At 40.1% G+C, this 27,957-nt stretch overlaps 1 protein-coding gene and 1 long non-coding RNA gene across 4 annotated transcripts in view; one reads left to right on the top strand and one right to left on the bottom strand.

Moving 5' to 3' along the window:
* Window positions 1–27,957, top strand: part of ebf1a (EBF transcription factor 1a) — a 132,033-nt gene that overhangs the window by 48,660 nt on the left and 55,416 nt on the right. The gene's annotated exons all lie outside the window — the stretch shown is intronic.
* LOC309505231 lies at window positions 16,067–24,246 on the bottom strand. The gene is made up of 3 exons (XR_014208369.1): window positions 19,108–24,246; window positions 17,934–19,025; window positions 16,067–17,903 (listed from the first exon to the last, which is right to left on the bottom strand). It is a non-coding gene; the product is annotated as an uncharacterized lncRNA (long non-coding RNA).

Below are 27,957 nucleotides of genomic sequence, written 5' to 3'. Positions count from 1 at the left end.
TTCGCCAATACCATATACAGTTACATTGCCATATCCACTATATTTTGTGTTGTTTGCCTCTAATGGGTATTAGCAAGGCTTTGCAGTCTTTATGCTGCTTCATGAGACCTTTATTAAAAGTTTAGTATAAAGTTCAGCTACACATCTCATCTTACTATCAAATGCAAATTCATTAAAAAAGTAAATTAAAGAAGAAACAAAGCATTTCATTTAGAAAATATTTCATTTTTTCATTAAAAAGGAAAAAATTGTGTTCTATTGCTGTCATATTTTTTGACAGGATGAGTTTGTATATTGGGTTTATGAGAAAATGCTGTCATCTCTCTGCTTTATTAACAATCATAGATTACTCCCTTGGCACACAACAAAGACCTTTTCTCTGTCTCTTTCATACTGTCTTTCTCTTCTCTCGGTGTAGTATTGATGAGGGAGGAGGCAGTGGCTGTCAGTACTATGCTGACTGGGTGAACAGCAGGCATATGGAGAGGTCAGGCAGGGCACCACAAGACCCCTCTGTCTGCTCTGGCCAAACCGCTACACCCCACTGAAAGAAAATCAATCCCATCATACCACAGACACATATTCCCCTCCCCTTCTCCTCTCTTCCTTGTGTTCCTCACCTCTGTTTTATCCACACACACACGCACCCACACACACACACACGCACACAAAATCTTTATAAGATGTTATTACTGGGCTCCTCTATATTAAGTCTACACTCTTCACCTTATCGCATGCTTTCCTTTTTAAAAGCTCTATGACTCACTTTATGAAATGAGTGTGTGTTTTTAAATGCTGTATGAATGAAACCTGAGTTTTTCTGTCTTTTCTTGTTCTCTTTGATTAAGTCTTTTCAATATATAAACACCATGGTTTTCTTTCTTTCTTTCTTTTTATTTCGAACAACAAAAAAGATGAAAAAAAAACCCTATAAAAATACAACCAGTATGTTACAACATACCGAAAAACAAAACAAAAAAACAATATCAGTATTATAACAATAATTACAATGTTCGAAAAGGAGCGGGATCAAGCAAAAGCTTATTAGAAGATTTTATGTACTAAAGTTGAATTCAAGTACATACTGAGCTGGGCACAAAACTTCTGTTTCCTATGTTAATTTTTTTATGTTTACAGTGTGGTTTTATATGAAACACATGCAAACTTGCTCTTCGGTGTGACTATCGGCCCCTGAGGTTATACGTGTTGTCATGGCGACTTGCAGCCAGACAAAAAATGGGGTAATTAGCGTCGGAACAGTTGATTGGTTTGCGGCAGTAATTAACACAGGTGAGGTTAATTAGTTCCCATGAAACTAGTCAGTCTCTGCAGCACACACAAGGGAAAAGCATAGGGAGAAAAAAAAAAACATACACATTTACACGCCTTTACTTTATTACTTCTGAAAGTTGGGAAGAATTTTAATATGCATGGTAAGGTCCCCTGTGAGAGGACGCAAGGAGAAAGTCAGCCTCATTAATGGAAGCGGGACAAACCTGAGCGAGATGCTGTCTCTATCAATAACATATAGCTAATTCCACACATACTGTACACAGTGCCTCTGTCTGACCAAGGCACCCGTGAACATGCAAAGTGCCAAACAAGATATCATTCTTTTTGTGTCCAGCACATCTGCTTCATGCATACATCTGTCTGTCTGCCTATCTATCTATCTACCTATCTATCTATTGTAAAGTGTGTGGCTAAAGTAAGCGCATGACACAGGAGATTCAGAACAGTAAACAGTCTTTTTAATAAATCCTACAGGAATGCGTAGAAAAACTCAGGAGCTAGAATAATCTACAACCATGTAAAGCAAATATGAAACGGAACACTGAACAAAGGAAGCTGAGCTAATGAACCAAACTGAAACAGGTGCGTAATTAATTAGGAGCTATGGAAACTAATAAGCACAGGGAACACAGGCAATCCAGAACAGGGAAAACAGAACACAATGACAGTAAAACAGAACTATACAGAACAGAAAATACCGGCAGGAGAAACCAGAGAGGCAATGATGGTGGGAGGAGCCAAGAGCAGGAGGAGCCAGAGAGGGACCAAGACTACAGCCAGGCAGAAGGAGTTGGAGGGAGGAGCCATGGTGGAGATTTGGCAGGTTTAACTAGAGGGACGACAGACGGAGAAGGAGCCGATGGAGGTGAAGACCCAGGTGGAGCCAATGAGATCAGGCAACATCGATGGATCAGGAGACGGAGGCAGAGCTGCAGCGACCGAGGTGGAAAGCGACAAGCGACCGAGGTGGAAAGAACTGAGGCGAAGCTGGTGGGACTGAGGACCAAGGCAGAACCGGATGGAAGGTGGAGCCCGATGGAGCTAAAAGGGTGGAGGGACGAAGCGCAGCTGAAGGCCGGGAAGTCTGTGGCACAGACGGAGCGACGACTGACCAAGGCGGAGCCAGAGAGACAAGGGAGCCCAATGGAGTCGTAAGGACGATGGACCCAGGTGGCGCCGAGGAAGGAAGGAGCCATGGTGGAGCCGACTGGTCGACTAGCCGAGGTGGAGTGACGGGCTTGGCAGCTGGTGGCTGAGGTAGGGAATCCCCTTGCCAAGGCAGAGCTGGAGATTGGAAATCCCGAGGCAGATCCAAATAGAGGGTTAGCCGAGGAACTGAAGGGAGCCTGCAGAGATGGGGCTGAAAGACTGTCTGTCTTTGGTAGAGGAGGTGGGAGGTGGAGGCTGGGTGCTAACACTGCAGGTGCAGGAGACTTGGAGCTGGTTGGGACCAGTGGAGACGCAGGAGCTGGTTGGGACCAGTGGAGACGCAGGAGACTTGGAGCTGGTTGGGACCAGTGGAGGTGCAGGAGACTTGGAGCTGGTTGGGACCAGTGGAGACGCAGGAGACTTGGAGCTGGGTGGGACCAGGGGGGACGGGAGGCACAGGGAAATATCCTCTTAAATTTTCTCATAATACACTGCAAAGGCCAGCTGCAGCTCACCTTCAGCGGCGGAAGTGTGCTCACCCACTGGAACGCACAATGTTGCTGGCTAACACACCTCTCAGTCCTCTTTACTGGCTCGTTCATCACAGCATGGTCCGGCTCCACGTCTGCTGTGGGGTCTGGCATTAGTTCCAGGCAGGTGTGCTTGCTCACTAAAGGTGGTGTAAAAGAAGACGCAAAACAAGCGATCAGGGAAGTTAGTGATGCACAGCAGATGTAAAAAGTCTATTGCATGGTCCTCCAGTGTGCGTTGTTTCTGCTCTTAACAGAGCAGTAAGTAAGTTGGACTGCTGGTAAGTCAGTAAGGACGGCGCATTTTATTATCGCTTTCGAATTAGCGGCAATCCAGCGGCATTTGCTTTAATGGTGGGATAATTATTAATCTTAATGACAAACACAACAACAAAACAGTACAATGACAAACTCACTTATATTAAACATAGAACTTTTATTAACAAAACAAATAAGCACGGCATACACCATACTGATAAATGATATCTGACTCCTGCTGGGGATCTGTGCTGCGACTCTCGTTTGGATCTCGCTGAATTGAGCAGACACGCTCATTTTTTAACTGTAGTGTCTGTTCTCTTACCGAACTAAATGATTTTTATTACTATAAAAAATCTAAACGACGGTTGGGGTGGTGATGTAACCGGTGTTGCAGCTGAACACCGTGTAACACCGACTATCACAGCAAGCCAACTTTTTATCTATCTATCTTTATATATACACTACCATCTATCTCTCTACCCATCTATCGCTCTATCTGTCTATCTATCTACCTATCTCACTTTCTATCTGTCTGTCTGACTAACTTGTCTGTCTGTCTGTCTGTCCCACCTGTACATTCACTCACACAAAAACACTGTGACAGAGCTGCATACTACTACTGCAACAAACCTGGATAAAATGATATGGAAAACATATACAGTTAACTCACATTGTTTCTTTCTAGCTCTTGTCACATTCTTAGAGGGTGGAAGGGATCGGGCAGTCCAGTATGTGCCATTATAAAACCGTGATGTCAATTCCCTCTGGTGCACAGTAGATCTGAGCGACAGGAACCAGACGGTGAAATGGAAACATATCCAGTCGTTGTCTACTCTTCCTTCCCATGTTCTTATATATCCTGGAGCAAATGGTGTACAGTTAGAATGACACTGGCCAAAGCTGAATAACAAAATTTCCAACATCCTGTGTCCACCTCTCATTTCCTATTGTATACAAACTTCTACCAGTTTTAAACACGCCACAGATACTCCAGCTTTATAGAATGGTGTGTTTATTTAGAGAACAATGAGGTGGATGTGTGAGAATTGATTTTTTGGACAGACGGTTGGTTGTCATGTTTACATTGTTCATTAGCAACGAGTACTGCACTTTGCTCCTAATGTGCATTTGTTAGAAGGTGACATATATGATGATGCTATACGTACATTTATAATCCAGAATAGCTAAAAACATACACTCACCCAGGTTGCCCCTTACCCTTTGGACACTGTTTGGATCACTCTAATGATTTGGACAGAGTTTAATGTAAACGCATTGACTGTGAGGGAAACAGCGTGGCGTCTGGATATCTCCCTTGAGCTGTAATCTATACTGAAGTGCTGCATCTTTGATCAGCACAACTTCATAAAGTCTTTAGAGCTACTCTATTTTGGCAAGGCGGCTTTTCAGGAAGACAGCGGGATGAAAGATTATCTCTCGCTTTTCCCTTCATCTCCAAATGTTTTTATTGGAACGTATTGACACTCTTTCACCTTCCTGTTTCGCAGGCCTCACCGTAAAGCACTTCAGTAATGGCTCACTGCTAAAAACAAAATGTATAAATTAGTAAATAAACAATGTGAAATCATGAGATGCATTTCTAAGAAAAGAAAATCAGCAGCAGAGTGCTGTTTCTGATCAGTATGATGTATTTCAGAAAAAGGTGTAGTGATGCAACCAACCTGAAGCAAACATCTCTCCCTTTTGCATCTTTGAGGACACTTAAGGAGGACAGTCATATCATAGCAAAAGACAAGCCTCTTAGGATTGTTTACTGTATCTTAATGCAAAACAATGTATAAAAATGCACATACAATGTAATTAATTTTTACCTGTATATAACAGCAATTGACCTGGGCGAGTTGTTGTGGGTGAAATAGCGCTGTAGGCAGCAGTGTGTGTCCCTGTGCTCCCACCCCCCACCCCCCACACCCCACACCTCAGGCACGCATGTCTGCCAAAACACCTGCCTCAAGGTATTCACACTGCTTATACTATGCACACTGCTCAGGCTATGGCCATAACAATAGCAGATGTGAGAACAATAGGACCTGTTAATTCATAATGATGCAGGCTTCCTCCAAAACAAAAACAACCAGATAAACACTAATTATCATGAAAAAAGTGTGAAAAACAACTCATTTGTTCTCAGAGGCTTAAAGGCTCCTTCAAAGTGCCCTAAGATACAAATATCAGATGAGAATGAAATTTTAGCTTGAGTAATTGTCACATTGTTGGGTATCAATGTACTCTTTGTCTTGACAAAAATGTTCTTTGGAATCATGGGATGTGGATCTAAATGACAATTCTAACCTTCCACCTTATGCTTTGAAGCATTAAACCATTATGCTTCATTAAGCGTTAAATTAGGATGTACTGCACCTCTTTTACTATCTCAGCTAAATCATTTAGTTGTATGAATATACAATATGAGAGCACAACATACACCAGACCAGGGGTTTTCAAACTTGTTGATGTCAAGAACCCCCCAAAGTATGATGAAACCTTTTGAGGGACCACCTACATGAAAAAGCTATATGTTTTACATGTATAAAGAATTTTGGTTAAACTTATTTCAATAATACCTTAAATCTCTTCTTATATTTTAAATATCTTACATTTTTTTGCAGACCCCCTATTGTTCCCTACCCACTTTTGTGGTCCTCAGACACCAATTTGAAAACCCCTACATTGGACAATGCATTACCTTTTAAATTTTGCCTCTTTTCTTTGGTACTAAAGATACATCCACTATTTTAGTAATTGAATACTGGCAGGAAGGATTTCACCATCAGTGAATGTATGAGTGCCCGTATGGTGGGTTTTACTGTTACACTGAATCTTTGATTTGTATAAAATAGGACACATTTAATGCTACAACCAAAGAGATCTTACTATATTTCCAACAAAACAAAAGCATGCTGTCCTTTGAAGTGAAAAAACACTCTTGACAAACGGATACATGAGCCTTATGGCAGCCTTGTAAAGCTCCTCTCCTCTTGGAAATAAAAATATGGACTAATTTCTGCTGCATGCAAACAAGAAAGCAGTTATATAATCAGCTCCAGGTCTTTAGTGGTGGGCGTCTGTTGGTTATGTTTAATTGATGTTGAGTGGCCTTTTGAAGTTGAAGTATGGAGAGAACTGCTGATCTGAGGAAGTGAACAACCTTCTCTGCTTCTCCATGATGCTAATCTTGCCTAGACTGCCGCGCCCTGTGCTAACTCGCTGCCTGTCGCCAGCATCTCTATGCCCAGAGAGGAAGATAAGTTTTGTGGTACTGCACAAATGCCCTCCCCCATCCCGTATCTCTCTACAATGTGTGGCTTAGAGCTCATGAGAACTTTAATGTTACTATTAAACAAGGTCATTGATGAAGTAACCCTTGCATCCAAGAGAAGCAATTAGCTTAATGCTAATGAAGCAAGCAGATATTGAGATCTGGATTGAGAGGGCAACTGGTGGTCCAAACTGCAGTAATGATGGCAAATGGCTGGTCATTTAGTCAGTCAATCGAGCATGAGGAGCATGTGTAGCTCTACCTAGATACTTATCTACAATCATTGAGTGTTCTGGGAGCAAAGTTACTCGGTGATTTGATGCTGACACTACACTCTGTTATATGGCAACTCATATGGCAAATTCAACTGAAACGCCATCCAGCTTCACATGGAACAATGTTTTTTGATTACTAGCCTTGCATGGTGTGAAATGGAGTAATACGCTATACTTAGAAAGGGAAAACAAGGCTGTATGTTTGCTTTTTATTTATTTTCAAATGAGACACAGGTGAGGTGTTAGCCAAACAGAGGAATATAAATAGACTCTGTACCAGTAGCAGGACTTTGATTCCATACATTCTGATGTGAAGCTTGTTACTGGTTTATGGAAGGGCAGACCTGCACTTTCAAATGAAAACGTAAGTAAGCGGAGGCTGAAGGAATCAGCAGCACAGTGGAAATGAGCCCATTTTAGCAGCATAAAGAGCTCCATTACCGCTGCTGAATGCATAAACCGCACACCGTCCACCCAGCACCGCTACTGCAAATACACTCTAGCCTCCAGCAATATTAAACACACATACACACATTAAATTAAACCACTGCTGAGTTGGTTCAGGGATTTTGGTGAGCTAATGATGTCTATTTTGACTCATGGTGTCATGCTTTGTATGCTGTACCTTTCTCTGTATCTGTGATACTAAGATTTTCTAAATTATAATTGTAAATGGTTTCATATTATTTTAGCACTGAAAAGTCATGACATCTGAATACTGCATATAAATCAATAATTCATTAGCTGTATAATTGCATCCTAAATGCTGCATGTATAACAAAATGCTGAGGTTAATAATAGTAAAGATGTACTAAACATATCTACGAGCAACTGAGTCTTATTCTTATCATAGTCTTATATATTGTTCTCCTTAGTGAATCAAAAGCTTAGAGCACAACCAGTGTAACCCGATTCACAAACAGATGACTCTTATGATCATATCTTTTTAGTGGATAACTAAAATAATCTGATTCACAAACAAAGAATTATTGTGAACTGTTTAATTTTAGTGAATCAGAAACATTCATTGCAACCCTATTCCTGAAATCTTAAGTCTTATGAGCCTGTCCTTTTAATAAATGGGTAAAAAGCACAAGTTACTGGTTTAAATCAATATAAAGCAGTGCCCTATATTATTTAGATGTAATAAAAATGGACATTTGGACAATTTTATAACTGAAAATTCTCAAAATGAATCTGTATTTAATCTAATTGAATCAAGCTCATCAGTTTGTGAATTGTAAACGAATCGTATAATCTGTATCAAACCTAGTCTTACCTTGCATAAAATAAACCTTTCCATAACAACCAAATGAAATGGATTGATTGCATAGACTAGTGCACACAGTAAAGGTGTGTTGTGGCTCTAGTAAGAGTGAGTAAGAGTGTCCTGTCTAAGTACAGCATGCCATGAATGAATGATCATAGACACTTGCGGCTGCAGTAAATGGCAACCCTGTGGTTGGGACTCAGTTTGGTGGGGTCAGCTGATCCAGGCTTTGTGCTGCCATTCACTACTCCTCTATCACTGTAACCCTAATCGCTTAATCTCTGTCTACTGTTGCCGTCAACATATACAAAGAGTCCAGACTCCTTTGTGTGCCAAACCTTTGTGTGTGTGCGTGTGTGTCACCAGGCTTGATATCTCTGTGTGGTGTATTTCAGCTGTGAGTGTGTTTTATGAGAGATATATGTAACTTTCTCGAATAGAAGACTGTAACCTCATTAAATCAGCACTGTTGCTGCACTTGTGCCTCTGTGATGCTTCCTCCAACCCGAACCATGCAGTAACTCTTAGAAAGCAAAAAACTGCTTTAAAGATTGGATACGGAAAAAAAAGCGACACCAGAGAAGAGAGAGAAAAGGGTGGGTGGAAGGACGGACTCTGACAGCGTCTGTACTCTGACATTTCTCTGCTTGGATAACCATCGCACCCACTGTCCTTCCAGCCATGAAGGGAGGGGGGGTAATGTCAGTTGTCAATCAAGTTAGTCCCAATGCAGCTCTGGTTCCTGTGCTGCTGTGCATGGCCTGTCTGAGAGACAGACAAAGAGGCCACCTTTCACCTCTAACACCCCCCTCAGCACCATATCTTACCCCATTTGCAGCCTGAGGCTGGGCCAGAGGAGCTGAAGCATCAGTTTTGTGGAGGGGAAATAGAGCACAGGTGGTTCACTTTCATCTCTCATACTCTCTAAGATAGGATGGCTTTACTAATGTGACATTTAAACACCTGTTCTGCACTACTATTCTTTACACATGTGTGTGTATCGTAATGCTTGTAGCCTTTCTGTGTAGATGTAGCAGTGTTAATTTTGACAGCAAATTTTGATTTAGTTTTAGTCATAGTCTTTTGACTAAAATGCCATTTAGTTTTAGTCATATTTTAGTCATCTGATTTGTTTTAGTTTTAGTCTAGTTTTAGTCGACGAAATACAATAAGATTTTAGTCGACTAAATCTACAGCAGATTTAAAATATAATGGGTTTAAATTGAAATGCATTAATTTAGAATTTCTCTAAAATTTCCAAACCCATATACTCCCGGAGAAAACATATATTAACCTGCTAATATGAATGATTTTAAAGTTTGAACGTGCAATACAGATACAGATTTAACTACTGTAACTTAAAAAAATATCTTAAAATTAAATAAAACCACTTTTCCTAAAGTAGAACACAGTCTTCTTTTCAATGAATGATATATGCATTCTTTATAACTACTTGCATACATCATTCTCTATTCTTTCAAGCAGACATATTTATTTGTATGAATTAAATATAATTAATCCTTATTAAAGCTATTAATGAGCAATGAATGCTTTTCTCTTTTTCTTTTGTTGCTTGATCAATATTAAGGACACAGGACACATCAGGTTTATTACCCACTGTCACTTTAAGACATCGGCTCATGTCCAATGACATGCGGATCCAATTGTACTGATGCACATAGATACACTCACAACTGTTTAAGACATAACCGACATAATTTACGTGAATACTCTCCAAAACTGACATTTAGACATAATGTTGTCTATGTGAATGGCTGCACGCTTCGGGTCGGGTATGTGCGCACAGAAAACCGTACCGAATATAGCTCTTTTTTTGCGTCGTCACTCTTATTCAGATCTTCATGTCTGCTCTACTCATTCTCCCAGACGTTTACATGTTTTAACGTTTTATGAGACATGCAGCGCATGCCAACTCGTGTGCCGCTGGGTAGATCAGCACGTCACAGTACAAATGTGCGCATCTACCACAAATGCAGGACATCAGACTGGATCGCTTCCCAAATCGTCACTATCTAACATTTTCGTCTAGTTTTTATTAGTTGACGAAAATGTCAATAGATTTTCGTCATAGTTTTTGTCATTCAAAACTAGTTTTTATTTAGTTATCGTCTCGTTTTCGTCTATGAAAAAATGCCGTTGACGAAAATAATGACGAAAATTATTCGTCAACGAAATTAACACTGAGATGTAGACATTTTTCTGTGGTTATGCCAGTGTTTGCATGTGCTCTCAGCTTCCTCTTTCACTTTTGGGCTTCTTATTTAGGCCAGAAACATAAGTACACAAACACAAATTTTTTGGACAATGCAGTGCAAGTGTCCATAGTAAATATGGTGGTAATAATACTCTGAACTCAAGGAGGGGCGAAAGAGTTACCTTCAGACATCTGTGCCATATAGCTAGCTATAAATATGCAGATAGTTTTACTAACTTTAACTTACTTGATCTGTGTGATTCTCTTCAAACTGTTGATTCATCATGACACACACCTGAAAGCAAAACACATGATAGAAGACTGAAACAACGCAGACAATGCTACATGTCTTTGTGTTGCATTATGTGAGATTTCATGCATTGCAATAAAAAAATGCATGAAATTTAGTTACTAAGACTTACTAAGCTTTTACTTATTAAGAGCTTATTGTATCAACACTGCAAAAAAGACGTATTGGTGATTATTTTTTATTTTTTAAATAAATATTTTTACTTTTTAAGATTAAATACCTTAATATCTTTAAAACAATATACATTATTATTTGAGAATCAACACTGTGTATGATAATTGAGAAAAAAGCAAGCCAGTGTTGTAAGAAAATATATACTTTATTAAAGATTATTTAACTGAGCCTTTATTTGATATTCGACGTGTTAACAAAAGAGAACAGGAGGGCCTGGCTTCTCAGAGGGTGGGTGGTTGCAAATCAGCAGCCCCTAAAATCCTCACTGCTGGGTAAAGATGTGTCCTATTGAAGTGAGGTTGGGAAGGGCAGATCTTTGGACATGTCAGAGCTGGAGTGACAGATGGAGACAAAGAAGGAAAAAGAATATAGATAGAAGGATGAGGTGGAGGAAGGTGTCCTGCTGTGCCCTTCTGTCCACGCTGCAAACAGCAGGACTTTAATCTGATGGGTTGTGTGTATGTCTAGCAGTAAGTACAAGTGTGTATTACTTTCGTCTAGGTCAAAGCGGTGAGGCCCAGAGCGGGTTGGATGTCATGCGGCCCACAGGGGTGGCGGGGTCAAGGGGTAGGGCTCCTGCTTGCTGGGGAGCTTTGATGGGTGGCACACTCTCCCAGCGAAGCCTTAATGCTGGCTCAGGCGGGGAGGTGCTCTGCTGTCTTTTGTTTTGACCTGAGGCATGTCGGAGCTGTTTCCAATTACGCCCTTGGATCGGGTGGCGTGTATTTCTATGTGTTATATTGGATCATAATTGACTATAACTGCACCCTCTTAACTTTAACCAGGTGCGCTGGCCAAACCAGAGATATTAGGCTTGTGCTCTTACAGGCACAGTGTGTTTTGAGGAAGTCATGCCAGAGTTTGACACCAGGGTCTGATTTGGCCCTGAAGGAATAGTAGGGAGATTGGCCGTAACTTATTGCCAAATCTTACTGCTATCGAGCTGAGCGAGTGCACATGTGGCTGTGTGCATTCAGGAGTCGTGTTTGCGGGTAGTGTTGTGCTTTACGAGCTGTGTTAAGTTGTTGTTGTATATTTGTGTTAGTCATGCTCTCCTGAGGCACAGCGTTGCTTAGCGCAGCGCAGCAGCCGTAACCGCAACCATTTTTCCAAACCAGCACGCAAGGTCTCGACGGAATCGCTGCCGCATGAAACAGCGAAAATAACAACATGTGGATCTGCAGCCACCTGCGACGGGTGCTTTATGAGTGGCCCCCCACCCTCTCAGACTAAAATAGCCCCATTTACTGGCCTGACAAAGAGGGAAGAAGCCCGGTATACACCAGAACCCAGAACCTTACACCAGGAGAGGAACGAGAGTGGGGATTGATGGCTCATTGAAGTGCCACTCATAGAGAGAGAGCAGTTATGTCAATCCAGTCTAGTGTTTCAGAGTTCACCTCGGGCTAAAGCCAAGCTAAGTGCACACAGAGCAAGGGCGGCCCGGGTCAGCCTGCAACCAAAGACAACCATCCAACCTGAGAGAGAGGTTTCCATCAGTCTAACAAATCTTACTTAACAGTACACGAAATCTTACCACATGGACAGGAAAACAAAGGAAAATGATGAAAACAATGAGCCCTACGTGAAACCAGAGAAGAAGCCGACACATCCATATATTTAGTTACTCGATCGGACCGAATGCATGAGGTGGTCGGGACAGAGAGATGCTTTGGCTCTGAGCGGCCTTGTGTGGGATACTGTGTAGGTGACTGAGGTCTAACAAAGAGAAGAGAAGAGAAGAGAGAATGAGGACATTGTGTTAGGCAGGCTTGTGTTGAGCAGGGAAAGAGAAAGGCTGGGTTAAGAGTCGCCATCATCGATGACTCTATAGAAGAAACACGGCTCCTGAACACAGATGAGCTGAGCTGCCGCTTTCAACAAGCTCATTACTGTCACTTCTTTACATGTCCTGCGCTCATCTTTGATGCTAATGGAGAATGGAGGTGGCAAGCAAACAGGAAGAGAGTGAAATAATGTGAACTATACAGCATGGTCACAACAACAACTCTGAGAAATAATGTCCCAATCGTGATATATGAAGTAGCAATTATGTGAAATAAAGTTATAATTATGATAAAGTAGCAATTGTAGGATATAAAAAACAATTTTGAGAAATAAAGTTCCAATTTTGGAATATGTAGCTGCAATTATGAGAAAAGTTGGATTTTTGAGATATAAGGCACAATTATGAGAAATAAAAATCACAATTGAGATATGACTGCAATTATGTGAAGTTGCATTTCTGAGATATGTTGCAATCATGAAAAAGTTGTTTTATTTCTTAAATGTAAATTTGCTATATATTTTAAGATATAAAGTCACAGTTTTAAGAAATAAAAATCACAGTGTGAAATATATAGTTGCAATAAAGTCACAGTTATAAGAAATATAAATCACAGTGTGAAATATATAGTTGCAATTACAAGAAATAAAGCCACAATTATCAGACATATAGTCACATTTACCAAAATACACAAATACGATTAGTGTGTATATATATATATATATATATATATTAAAAAAACTTCTTTTTTTATACTCTGAAATGGGATTCCACAATAATGGGGACAATCTGTGACTCTTTCAGAGAAGTAAAACAAATGTTTTTGTTGTTGCTCAAATGCCAAATGAGTCACATTCAATTGTTTGTGTTATTCAGTGATCCAGCCCTCACATAGATCATTTGTTCTAATGCGCTTTTTGGACATCTGACAGGTAGGAGGAGATGTGGAGCTTGATGAGAGGAAGTGTGTATGTGTGTGTGTTGGGGGGAGGAGTGTGTTTTTAATTACACGATATGTGTTATACGGATGGTTAAAAAGCCAGTTACACAGAGGAGAGCGAGTGTAACTCTGCCAGCATTGAAATGCATGCTCCGGTTCCTCACTAATTAAAGCAGCAACTTCAGAAATGCCATAATAACCATTAATTAGGGGGCTGCTATTTTCAACATAATTTGCTAATTAGTCGGAGACACAGCGCTATGGAGGTGACTAATTATTGGTGGGTTGGAGCAATAGACACTTGTGACTTGGGTGAAAATCACACTCTTATGGGGTCAGACCATTATGGGTGTGACTCAGGACCCGACAGGTCCTTAATGGCTTGTAGTCTGCTACCCTCCCCCTTTAATAAAATGTACTACATTGAACACTAGACCATGTTTATTTACTAAGGCTTGAAGATGCTGCATCCACACACACACACACACACACACACACACACACACACTAATTAGCATGTTATCGGCTTTAACTCTTGACCCCACTGACCTGTCTGTGATATTGGACTGAGGATGAAAATACATCTCAGCTCACAACGTGTCACTTCCTGCTGTGTGACCTAATCTCCTCACAACCCTTTGAAGCCCATACTCCTCACACACTCCACGGACGCCTGTACACACACATCTACTAGTGTGCCGTTGTGTATGTAAAGTTGTGTTGTGCTGTGCATTTTACAGAAGAAAATCTGTTGAAGATGCAGTTATCTTGTTTTATAGTCTTTAAAAATCCGGTCAAGGCCTCTGAATAATTCATGTCTGAAATATTTAGGGCTGTTACAGGAGCTCTAGCTGGTTGTTAGTTTGTTGCTATTGACTATGTTTAAATGAATTTCCTTTAGATTGCCTGAGGGAAAATCCTCTAATATCCGCCACAATGAAGAGCAGTTAAACACCATCCAATGTCATGGAGATACTGTGAAATAATTTTTAATCATTAGTATGTCCATACCTTCTTTACTAAAAGACATGCTGCTTTTCTGCCTACTTAGGGAGCTTCCTCATAAAGCTGCATCTTAAAAATCATGAAACGTCAAACGCGACTGATTTGAATCACTGACCCTCTTGCCTACAAACCTGAATGACTTATTTTTTTCTGTGGAACATAGAAGATATTTTGAGATTTTATTTTTTTCATACAATGAAAGTCAATGGGCTTCAGTGTTGTTTGGAACAACACAAATGACGACTTAATTTAAAAATGTTGGGTGATCTATCCCATTAGTGGTCACTCACCCACACAAATAAAGCTAATGACACAATACTCAAATAAGCACTGTTCAAATATACATTGTACACTCAAATATTTGGACTGCTTCTGGTGTGTGTTTGGTTGTCTTCAGCATTGGTGTTTCCTGAGAGGATGAGTTCTAGAGGAAGTAGGTTTCCTTCTGTCAGTGTGTGTGTGTGTGTGTGTGTGTGTGTGTGTGTGTGTGTGTGTGTGTGTGTGTCAGCGGACTATCCCACATCAGAGAATGAGATAAACAATGGGGCGGCAGGGCCCTGGGGCCATTCAAACTTTACTCTTCTCTAGATACTATTCACTACTGTCAGTGTATCACTGACTCACTGTATGAGTCTTCAGTGTAGAGAAATGTGTTGAGAGGGGTGATCTCAATGAAAATGAGTTTACATGCACAGTCAGTCTTACACTGATTGATTAATACGCCTAATGGAAACACGTCAATTTCGCAAAATCTCCCATATATCGCAAAAAAAGTTTTTAAGCTTGCATGAGGTGGTTTTTCAGGCAATAAAAAAAAAGTCTATTTTGCAAAACTGCAATAGAAACATTTACAGGTCACCAGGCGTACGTAAAAGTCAATCATTCTTTAAAGATGGCGCAGTATGTTTGGGCAGAAGATGAGAGTTCTTTATTAAAATCATTAAAGACAAAAGAATGACAGGAATACTGGATTCTAAACAACAACAAAAATGTCACAATTTATCAAGACCTCGAAGCAAATAGGAGGGAAAAACACCCAGAAACACCTCACACGTGGACGCTCCCAAGTATGAGGGGCTTTCCTTGCCATTAATGCTTGGATAACACACCTATGTCTCCTTCGATTCAAAATAATGGCTAGTGCGGTGGCTGTGATAATACGTAAATCTACCAACATCCGTTGCCATGATTTTTGGAATGACTTCGTGAGAGGAAAAAATTACGTTTTAGTCGCATAACATCGATTAATGGAAATAATGTCATTTCGCAATAGTTTTTTTTTTTTTTTACATATAGAAAATATCGCAAAAGTTTTGCGCAAATCTGTTACGGAAACCAGGCTAGTGAGTGTAAATATGTAGAAGCTTTCCTCTAAATACAGTGTTTCACAAAACAATGGTAGGCTACTAGGTCATTTTGCAGTGATCTGTAACATTGACCTTCAAACACAACTATGTATGTTTATTTCTGCATTCATATTTTTAATATACAGTGTGTATATGCTTGAATATTTCCTAACATTTTCTTTCTGTCTCCTTTTCTCTGATGCTGCTGCTTCTCTGTATGGTCTTGAAACAGGTAAGAAAAAAAATCTTCTTTTTTTTAATCAACAGCAATAAAATACAATTTGTGTCGCAGAATATATGGAAGTGTGTGTTTAGAAGCTGTAGTGTGCACTAATTTAGACCATTATCACACATTCTCCATCTACCCCAGAACTTAACTGATTTTGCCCGGTCCAGATCTAATTTAATCCCTATTACTTTTCTTTTTCCCTTTTGCTCTCTCTCTATCTTTCACGCACTGTTTTGGAGAGACCTTTACTCATCATGGCTAATGACTTCCAAATACTTCATCAGCATGTAGCCTTAACCTTGCTGTTGTTTCCAAACACCATAACGGATCTAATTAACTGCTTCCCCCTTCTGTTTCACCTACCTCAACACACACACACACACACACACACACACACACACACACACACACACACACACACACACACACACACACACACACACACACACAAACAAACACACACGCACACACACACACACACACACACACACACACACACACACACACACACACACACACACACACACACTTACACACACAGCACAAGCCAGTTTCATTCTGCTGAGTTCTTTGCACAGTGCTCTGTACAGTTTTAGTGCTACAAGGGGAATATATATTTTTAAGAGCTTCGTGTGGATGGATGATGTTAGAATCACTGGCTCTCGCCCCACCGGCCATAAGAACAGCATCTCTTGTTTATTATAGTGCTTACGGCAGTGTTTAGTCAAGGACTCAACATACGTACACATACTGAATCCAGAGCTATAAGGAGAGTTCAGTTTGCATCAGCAGATTCATTTCACACTGAGGCAGCATTAACCCAAAACACTAGCTTGGACATGTGCACCCTGATTAGAAGAAAAACAGTCACTCAGTCTGTGGCATTTATTTACATATTTAACTTTTGATCTTTTACCCGGTACTTGGCCCTCAAGTCGAGGTGTGAACTGAAGGAAAGAGCGTGTAACTCAAATTCAAGGATCCTCTCGCTTCGCTTGATAAACAGATCTCAAGACTCAGGCTTTAAAATCCAGGAGCCCTGCTGGGGAGCAACCTGACCTCATAAGTTTATTAATTACTTTTGTTATTAACTATTCATCATGGTTTCTGATGTCCGTCCCAGTGCTGTGCTGAAACGAGGCCTATATTCTTTCCTTTAGCCGCTGTATGAAAATCTAACAGTCCACTGAACTTGATAAGTGTGCCATCATCTCGTTAATCAAATTACTTATGAACTGAAATTGACAGTTTTCATTAATTATAAAGGATTATTCTAATTGCGATTCAAATTTATTCATTTAGAACAGACGGCATTCAGTAATATTTCAGTGAATTTGCATATTAAATGGAGAGGGTGGTTGATTAAGTATGGTAATGTATGCGCGATGCCTTATTTTGTTTCTGGTGGGCCATATGCGGCATGGTGGCTGGGGCAGGTGAAGACTCCAGAACGTGTTTAATTTGTTTGACAAACACGGAAGGGGACACAACACGTCCTCTGGCACCCCACGCTCCACTCGCCCCTGTGACCCTCACCTCCCTCTGCACCCACCTTTACCTTTAGCTTCTGCTTCATGTTGTTTCAAACCCGTAAGACTTTCTTTCTTCTGTGGAATACAAATGGAGATATTTTGAAGAATGTTCACGCTGCACTTTTACTTTCACCATCTCCATCATCTACTTTACACAAGAAAGGAAGTCATACAAGTTTGGAACAACATTAGGGTGAGTTAGTGCTTTTAATTGTTTGGGTGATCTATCCTTTTAAAATTCTGATGGATTTGTATGAGAACATTATTTCTTAAAAGTTTTTTCAAATCATAGTGATGACTGAAATCTACTGAACTGGTCACACTTTAGTAGTTTATACGCAAACTGGTCACACTTTAGTAGTTTATACGCTGGCACGGTGCTTTTGTGATTCTTCAAATTGATTTTAATACTTTTTTACTCTGCAGTTGTGTCCCATTTGTCCTTTGTTCCCATTCTTAAGGTTAAATCAAACCCATTCTTTCTGGAGTTTCTTTGCGACCAAATTTGTAATATTTTTAATGGATTATGAACACACAGCAAGAGGAGAAGTGGAATTACTGCTCCAAAAACTCATGCAAAGGGCATTACTTTAGTGTGATTTAATACAATAGTTATGGCAAATGAAAAAAGAGGAATAAAATGAGGACATCTATCAACACCGTATGCATTTACACAATGTGCCCTTGCTTACACAGGAACTCTTTATCAAGTTAAATATAGCTGGGATACTATACTTTAAATTTAGTTTGCGGATACTACATTTTAGACCATTTGTGTGTTTATACATCATCTTCAAGCGAAGAAAAACTACACGCCCAAACTGCCGTCGTCCGATATGAATGCATTAGTGCAAATTTCAGTCTAGAAGCGCAGTCCAATGGAAATAAAGCATTATTAGATTCCTTAGCAGAGGTCAAGCCCCTCTAACAGGTCAATGGTTAACCCTATAGCTTTACTCGGTTCCTGGACTGTTGTTCTGGCTGGGCGCCTGGGTGTCCCTGGGTGCTGGGCCACTTAAAAAGAAATAACGTAGCGCAGCTGCTGGTGTGTTTAATTAGCAGGGGTGCTGATTTTATGTGTGTGTGCGCCTGTAATGCTGAAACGGATCCTGCCCTTAGACAGCAGAGTATTGACAGTCTTCGGTGGCCCGGTGACAAGGCCATTCTTCATTACTCATGGCCGCAGGGAGAGAGGGGACTTGGGGTGGGGTATTGGGTGGTAATGGGGTTCAGGGTTTTGGCAGCAGTCCAGTAGTGGCACACCCATTTGGGAGAGGCTTGGTGCGATTGCCATCACTTTGCCTGTCTCAGATTTATGAGGGCTGCTTTAGAAAGGAAATGTTTCAATCAGCCGTGCCTGCCAAGCATGTCCATCACTCTGACAGGCATTTATTTACGGCATCATAGAATTAAATCCTGTGCACTACGTGCTACACACACACACACACACACACACACACACACACACACACACACACACACACACACACACACACACACACACACACACACACACACACACACACACACACACACACACACAAACACATCCACAGATCTTTCTTTCAGCAGTACATATCTCATTCATTCTGCTCACCAGTCATATAGTTTTATGTACTTTGGCCGTTGCCCGGTTGAAGTCCAGTCATGTCAGGGAAGCCCTTTTCCAACTCTCCAACTAACTGGAAGAAACCTTCCAGAAACATGTTCTACACAAGTACATAAACACAGACTCGAATGCTTAACCAACGCATTGTTACTGTGGCAGGAAAAAACCCTTAGTACTCATGAGGGCGATAGATTACCTTCACATGCATGTGCCTTTAAACCGGATGTGCTGCTTTTCACACAACTATAAACATGTTGACAGTTTAGATCAATTTGAACAAATTCTTCAAACTGTTGCTCTGTAATAACAACAGTTGACTTGTTAGTTGTGAAAACTAACAGAATGAGGCAGTTTATGCTAATACTGGCTATAGCACCCCCTTGCATCAATGCAGATAATGCATTTTTTGCAGGTAAAAGCATTTATGTTCACATATTTGTCCTATCCTTAAGTTCACTGAATGGGGATGTGAAAGAGATTATAGAATGGCAAAGACTGCACATTTGAGTTTTCAATCAAACTGAATCTTAGCTTAGTCTCTTCTTAAAAAGTTGCTGTGGTCAGTAACTAAATACACTACTGGTCCTACACTACTGTTCAAAAGTTTGGGGTCCGCCATATTTTTTTGTTCTTTTATTCAGTATTAAATTGATTAACACGACAGTAAAAGTCTACGTGAGATTTTCATTTCAAATCAATTTTAGACTTTCTAATTATAAAAGAATCCTGGGGAAAAAATTATCACAGTTTCCACAAAAATACAACATTGATAATATGTTAAAAATGTTTCTTTAGCATCAAATCTTTAGAATGATTTTTGAAGGATCATGTGACACTGAAGACTGGAAAAACGACTGCTGAAAATTCAGTTAGACTTCACAGGAAAAAATGACATTTTAATATAGAAATGGAATAATAATAAAAAGATAATATAAAAGTTATTTTTTATTGTAATAACATTTCATGTTATTAAGTGTATTTTTGATCAAATAAATGCAGCCTTGGTGAGCATAAGAAATTTCTTTCAAAAATATATACAATCTAATGTAAATCTATAGTGTCTGTGTTTGAGTAGTTTTAAACACAATATAACTGCTTCTTTGTCACTTATAATAATGATGCAAGAGTGCATTTTACAGAAAATAATGCCGTTCACGGAAATCATTGGCTACAGTAACCAAGCTGGACGGAGCTTAGCAAAACATCAATTGAAGTTGAATTAACAAAACAGCACCAATACTTAAAGGTGCTCTAAGCGATGTTGGGTGACGTCACTTCTTGTTGACGTTCAAAGTATTGTCAAACAAAACGGAGGCTAGCTCGACCCTCCCTCCTCCTCATCCTGTCCCCTCCCCCTCCCTTCCGTGCTTCCTGAAACAGTCAAGGAAAAAACTGGATTTACTCACCTGTCCAGCAAAAACAGCCACCTGAATGTCGGATTGGAAGCCCTTCTGCCGGAGGAGTTCTCGCCACCTTTTGAACGCTTTGCGCGTTGCTTCAACTTTTCCCTATTCTTTGTTATTTGTTCATTGGAACGTCATCTCTTTGGTCATGTGACGGCTGTATCAAAATTCTCAAGAATATAACATGTTAACGTTAGTCGTTGTCTAGGACAGTGGTTTTCAAACTGTGGGTCGCGACCCACTTGTGGGTCACACAGTGAGAAAAGGTGGGTCGCACAAAGGCACTTAGCTGCAGCTAAATTTACGTTACAATGAGTGAAACAAAACCAGTCCGATTAATGACCAAACGACTATTAGTTTTAGCGCCCGCCAAAGTGTTATTTGATCGCTGAGTAATGTAGATGAACTGCTGCGCTTGTGACAGAGTCACAGTGCATGTTTAACTGAAAGAACGAGCAGAGAGAGATACTCGGTCGCGCGCGCGCACTCTCTCTCTTCGGAGCCAGCGAAAGTGTAAAAAATACTTCACCGTCTCCAAACTAAGCGCTGTCCTGCTCTCTCTCCCTCGCACATATTAATCAAAATAAATCGACACGGTGGTAAAAGGTCGGAAGACCAAAGTTTCATGTGGAGCATTCGGAGATTTTTTTTTTCTTCCTCAATTACCGCTGGGTGTAAATTGTGCTAAATAAGTTGTTGCCTTATCTTCTCTGAAAAGCGTCCCAGACATTCAGCTGACATAAAACAACACTTTAATTAAACGAAAAAAAAACTATCCAGTGATGAAATGTTTTCTGTGTTGACACAAATCTTGGATGTCCATGTCCTAACTGCTGGGATAATCACACAACGCGCATGACACGTCCAATTCGCAAACTAATACTCCTTTGAACGATTCATTTTAATGAATGGACAACTGATCTTTCCAACAGTGAACTCAGGAGACGTATGAATCAGTAACACTTTACAATAAAGTTCTATTTATTACATAAATTACATAAAAAGTACAGTTTGCTTACTCAAGCTTTAAAATAAATAAAACCCCTTGGTTTTTTTTTAAAAGCATATGACTACATTTTTCCACACAGTGCTATCATGAATCGATAAGAGAATCGTTAAAGAATCGGATCGATAATCAGAATCGTCAGTGGCATTATTATTATTGATAAAATCTTATCATTTCCCATCCCTATGTGAAGACGGTAAAATTATAATCAAACATTAAAGAACATACATGTTTTTAAAAGTTTTTTTAAGAGTTAAAAGTTTAAAATATTTTGCTAACATGAAGGCTTGTCACTGTCAGTCTTTTTACATCAGTGCAAAACTAGGGAATGCAGATTAAGACCATCAGCATGCATTGATTAATCCCATTGCATGTAGAAAAAAAAATGTGCGACCAAATCATGCTGGTGCGACCAACTGATAAAGTTGGTAGCACCAGTGCAAGTGGGTCTTGAGATTGATTATACTTGTCTAGGTGGGTCCTAGAACGAAAAAGTTTGGGAACCCCTGGTCTAGGACATCTCTCCTCTAGCTAACTTCCCTCTTCATGCTTCTCCTCCTCCACTCCCCACACCCCCCTTCATGTGCACGCGCACTAACCCCCACCCCCAAATCATTCTTGTCGGTTATTGGCTGGAACACTATTTGTTATGTTTCATGGTCCAGGCTGGGCCAGTTTGTTTTTGTTGCCATTTGTGCAGCCTGGGCTGTCTATAGAGACTGCATTTTTTTACAGTGTGTTCAGGGGACAGGCAGCTAGCGGATAGTGAGGAGATGTTTGCTGTATGTGACAAAAACATTTTTGGCTTAAAAAACGCGTGATATTGCTTAAAGCACCTTTAAGGGTGTAACTCTTATCAAATAGGAAATTATAACCAAAACTAGCCATAAAAGGGGTTTTAGGGCTTCCAATGGAGGACTGCACTCTAAATCCAGGAGTCCGAGACTCCCACTATCTGGCTCCATCAATGTGACATGATGAGTCCAGCACCCCTCCACTTTGTCCTGAGAAATATTTAAAGAAAGACAGAGTGGAATTACCTGACACAGGACAGGATTAGACAGAGCACAGACTGATAAATTTTTCAGTGCAATGAGATGTTGTGGCTGAATAAAACATTGCTTTTTAAATAGACATGGGCTAACATGGAAGGTGTTTCCTGCCAGTCTCTCTGCGGAGCCGCTGACAGCTACACGCTCATGTCACATGCAGCCACACTGACTTACTATACAGTTCAGCATACTCTCTCTCAGTGCACTCTTTCTTACCACTTCACATCAGATTTGGTGTCATCCTACCGTATTTCATCCGATACTGAATGGCAGCCTGTCTGAGCATGTGTGTGTGGCATGAAGAAATGTGTGTGCGTGTCTCTTGGTGTCCTCTGTGACAAAGTACATGGCACCCTCTTTGTGATTACAGAGACCTAGCCTGACTCTCTCACACAGCATTAGCATGCCAACATGCCCTCTCGCACCTTCCGCCCGGTACACGTGCCTAACTTGATCCTACACACTAGAACGGCTCACCCCTTTTTCTCTCTCCCGCGCTGTCTGTCGGTGACCCCACTGTTACTCTGAGCTCTTACAGATGGCCTGAGCTCAGATAGCATCTGCCTCCTCCCATCCATCACAAGCGGCTGCTCTGTGGAGCTCCTCGGCAGGGGCCCGCGTGCTTGCCAGATCCGTTACCCCACCTCTGTGTGTGGGACTCAGGTACTGAACGCTGCCTGCTAGCCTACGGTCACTCAAAAGGGGGAGGAACCCGAGTCTCCACGGTCCAGACTGGGAGCGAAGGCCTGGCTGTAGGTTATTAATGGGCCCCCTTCGTTGTGCCTCGGCCCCCGAGGCGTCTGCCTCCGTAGCTCCTGGCACGGGACACTGCCTCATAAATCTCCTTAAATAATACCGCGAGGCAGCTAGGGGAAAGGGGTCACTTCGGAAACAAGGCAGTCAGACTGAGATGAAGTGTCAGTGATGCATGGCCTGTGCCCCCGAATGCAGGTAACATTCCCCCCCAAACACACACGCATAAAAAAAAAGTGGAGGAGGGTATCGAGATACAAAGCACGAGCTGGAACTATGAAAGAGATTTTATCAGGAAAACGAGGTATATATTTTTTGTGTGAAACTCCTCGAGAGACCCCCGAGATGCCGATGAGTCCCCCAAAATCACAGCTCCAGCAGCAGATGAAGGAGTTGTAGGTCGCAGCTAGTGGAGTGGCAGCTGAAAGCTGAACATGTGGTTTGAATTAACACCCTCCCCAGGGTTCAGCCCAACAGCGGGGGGAGGCAGGATCTGAGACTACCTTGTGATGATAGACACATCCGTCTGATTATTGTTCTTCTCTTGACACACATCACTTTCACATGCACTGTAGAGTTCCCACGCTTTTTTCTCCTTGTGCTTCAGAAGGTTTTGTGTATTCAAAATTTGGATATGATAATATTTCTTTGAAGATTATAGACCGGTGTCAGAGTCTAACCAGTGCTCAGGGCAACAATGTCACCAAAAGTGATAAAAATGCCTCCAAAATGATTTTATCTGTTATAAAATAGCTGTTGTGATATATTTCAGAATATTCAGTTTGATTCTATTCAAATGGATTATATCTGTTCAAGTGAACATTTGTATATATGAAGAGTTCAGATGCAAAAGCCTCTAAGTGCCATCTGAAATTTTCTTCTAGAATGATCATTTTGATCAAGCTTGTATATTTAAGTTAAGTAATTTCACTTAAATGGCAATGAAGATGACCTATTAATTGTCATTTAAGTGAAATTACTGAACTTAAATATACGAGCTTGATAAAAATGATCATTCTAGAAGAAAATTTCAGATGGCACTTAGAGGCTTTTGCATCTGAACTCTTCATATGCACCTATACTTTATTTAAATATGTGGAAGCCTCCAGCCGAGTCTTGCTTCCTATTAATGTTTCTTCACCTACTTACACCTACACCTCTATAGGAGTTCTTTTTTTTTTTTTTTTTTTTTGCCACAGCCGCCTTTGATTTGACAATACTATTCTTTAAAGTTGCTTTGAAAAATGCATTTTTTACAAATTAAAAAAACAACAACACACAAATGGAATGGAATATTCCAGAATATTATATAGTGTTTAAAATTCTAATATTATGTATTTTTGTGCTTTCATAATGGTAAAATGTAAAATAATGATAATAATATTTTTTTGTCTCGTACACCAGCTTATATTTACACTAGTGTTCAAAAATTTGGGGTCACTAAGAGGATGCATTAAATACTTTTACATTGTTAAAAAAATAATCTATTTGAAATAAATAGTGTTCTTTTGAATATTCATCAAATAATCCTAAAAAAATATATTTATCAAGGTTTTCACAAAAATATTTAGCAGCACTTCTATTCTAAACCTTGATAATAATAATAAATGTTTCATGAGCACTAAATCATTATATTAGAATGATTTTTTTCTGAAGGATCATGTGACACTGACGACTGGAGTAATGATGCTGAAAATTCAGCTTTGCAATTACAGGAATAAACTACATTTTTAAATGTATCGAAATACAAAATTGTAAGACTATTTCACAATATTACTATAACAATATTACTGTAGTTTTGATCAAATAAATTCAGCACTGGGACTTCTTTCAAATACATTAAACTTTTGAACAGTATGTATTTACTGTATGTCACAATTAAATTTAGTTTTTAAAATTCAGAAGAATAAATAAACCTGATAAAACCAAACCGGGCAACACCAATGCTAGATAAATAGCAATGTTTTGACATGTATCATCGGTTTTGATTTGAGAGTTTACTATCAGTACCTAACTTCTTCCTATAGCTGTTCTACTCTGAAACAGCCTTCAGTGTTGCGCTCCACTCAGGTTACGCAGCCCGTGCGCCGGAGCTTTGAGCACGAAGAAGATTGTTATATATTAGTTTAATAAAGTCAGAGATAAATGAAGCCCCCCTGCCAAAGAGGACTGTGTTACACACTTCATGAACCAAATTAGTGTGGCAGCGCAACACGCCGGCGCGCCGCTTTTGTTCTGGAGATGATCTGCATAGCGGAGCTCATTTCTCAGACAGATAAATCTGACGGCAAGCCGTGACTTCCCCCCTGAAGTAAATATTGTAAATAATGAAAGGGCCTGCCAGCAGTGCTTGAGGAATGACTTCATCCCAAGCTATTTATACAGACTGTCAGAGGGGAACAAAAAAGGAACTGGGCAGGGAAGAGAAGAGAATGGAAACTCCATCTGATTGGATAAAGAAACAGACTGGCTAATGCCTTCTGGGTAATAGAGATGGAGCACCACTTGAGCATTGTGTATGTGTGGTTTGGAGGGAGGGAAGCTTTTAATTGAGAGGTGAGAAGGATGGATCCCACAGGTTAACTCCATTCTTCAAGGGCCATTAATATGGATCAGATAAGGTTTTTAGTGCACTGCACCTTCAGTGACACACAACATGCTCTATTAATCCTATTGATGTTGTGGATTTGCTGGATGATTATAGTCGAGTTGATCATATTCTGTTGTTAATACGCCTATGGTTAATATGTAAAATAGATGCAAGTTATCAAGAACCTTTGTTCTCAGGTCACAGCTGAGAGTCAAATACTAAAGGGCACGAGGGCCACTTAAGGGACGGCCTGAAACTTCCACCTCTCCCTAGACGAGCCTATTGTGAGTCTAAAGCCCCTTTCACACAGCAATCCCGGTAAATTACCTTAAAATTGCCAGAATGACTTTACCGGTAAATACGCAAATATGCTGTTCACACATGCAACACCGTTCTGTCTTTTTACCAGTAAGAGACCATTCACACATCAGCTCCAAAACACCGGTAAATTCTGCGATGTCAGTCATCGGAAGTAATCTTTAAACGGCGCGCTGTTCTCTTCAGCCGCCCGCATGAGGAGAAGCTCTTTAGCTTCACTGTCTGTTCATTTTGACAAATATTTTTGATGTCTGAGTGAAAAGCATAAGGGAATCAAACAGAACGCGTTTTTGCTCTTGAAAACACGAGACGCACATAATAGTATCTAACTGCAGAGCCGCAACACTGATGAATGGAAAAGAAGGCTAGGTCTCGAGTGCAACACGTTGAAAAAAACTGCGAGACGGCGCAATGGTCAAAGATGATAATTTTGCACATATTTAAATGGAAAACCTATTAATAATCGTACTGTAAACAGTGCTGAGTAATCACGTCATCTCCATAAGAACTTTATGATCGGCTCAAAGCAGACTTCTTACGTCAGTACATTCTGACCTCGTACGTGATCATACCGGTAATCTCCATTCTGCGTTCACACAGCACATTACTGGTAATTTACTGGTAATGTTACAACTTCCCTTCCTGGTAAATTGCCGGAACCAATTTACCGGTATTTTTAAAAGGTCCTGTTCACACATGATCTCTTACTGGTAATTTACCAGTAAAGACTGTACAGTATGTGTGAATGGGGCTTAAGATTCAAGAGCTGCCCTGCTCATATGATTATCGGATCAGTTACACTACCATTCGAAATTTTTGGGTTGGTAAGATTTTTTTGAAAGTATCTTATGCTCAGTAAGAAATGCAGTAAACATTATGTAATATTGCAATTTTAAAATGACTCTTTTCTATTTTAATACATTTTGAAATGTAACTTATTCCTCTGATGCAAAGCTGAAGTTCCAGCAGCCATTACTCCAGTCTTCAGAGTCACATGATCTTTCAGAAATCATTCTAATATGCTGATCAAGAAACCTTTCTATGTTTTTTTCCTGGAGGCCGTGATAATTATTATTTTTTTTAAATTTTTTTTAGCATTCTTTGAGGAATATAAAGTTCAAAAGAATATCACTTTTGGACATTTTAATGCATCTTTGCTGAATAAACAATACATTTCATTAAAAAAAAAAAATCCCTGCAGTTACCTATGTAATTGTGCTTTTGAATGCTTTATGGAAGCTGCAACTTTCTCACAATTGTGACTGTATATCTCACAGAATGACTTCATATCTCACAATTGTGCCTCAATTTATTATTTTAAACCTTATCTCACAATTACCTTATTTATTTTTATATTTTTTTACTCCAAGGCTGGAACAGGCTTCCATCTGCTTATCCCAAACGTGTAGCTTTCTTAAATATCATTGTAAACCCAGTAATCCCATTATTTTCATTATTCCTACATTATTTTCCAATCCAACATTTTTTTTTACAGCTGATTATAGTTGCATTTGTGTCTTTTGAAAGTTTCTTTTAACCAGGCCAACTTGTCTAAAGTGTATTTTAAACTGTAATATCACCAGACTCATTTGGTTTCCTCATTTAGTAGCTATTTAGGAAGTGTTTCATGT

The sequence above is a fragment of the Leuciscus leuciscus genome (assembly GCF_965113295.1).
Source record: "Leuciscus leuciscus genome assembly, chromosome: 8".
NCBI lineage: Eukaryota > Metazoa > Chordata > Actinopteri > Cypriniformes > Leuciscidae > Leuciscus > Leuciscus leuciscus.
This window is presented reverse-complemented; position numbering and strand designations above follow the sequence as displayed.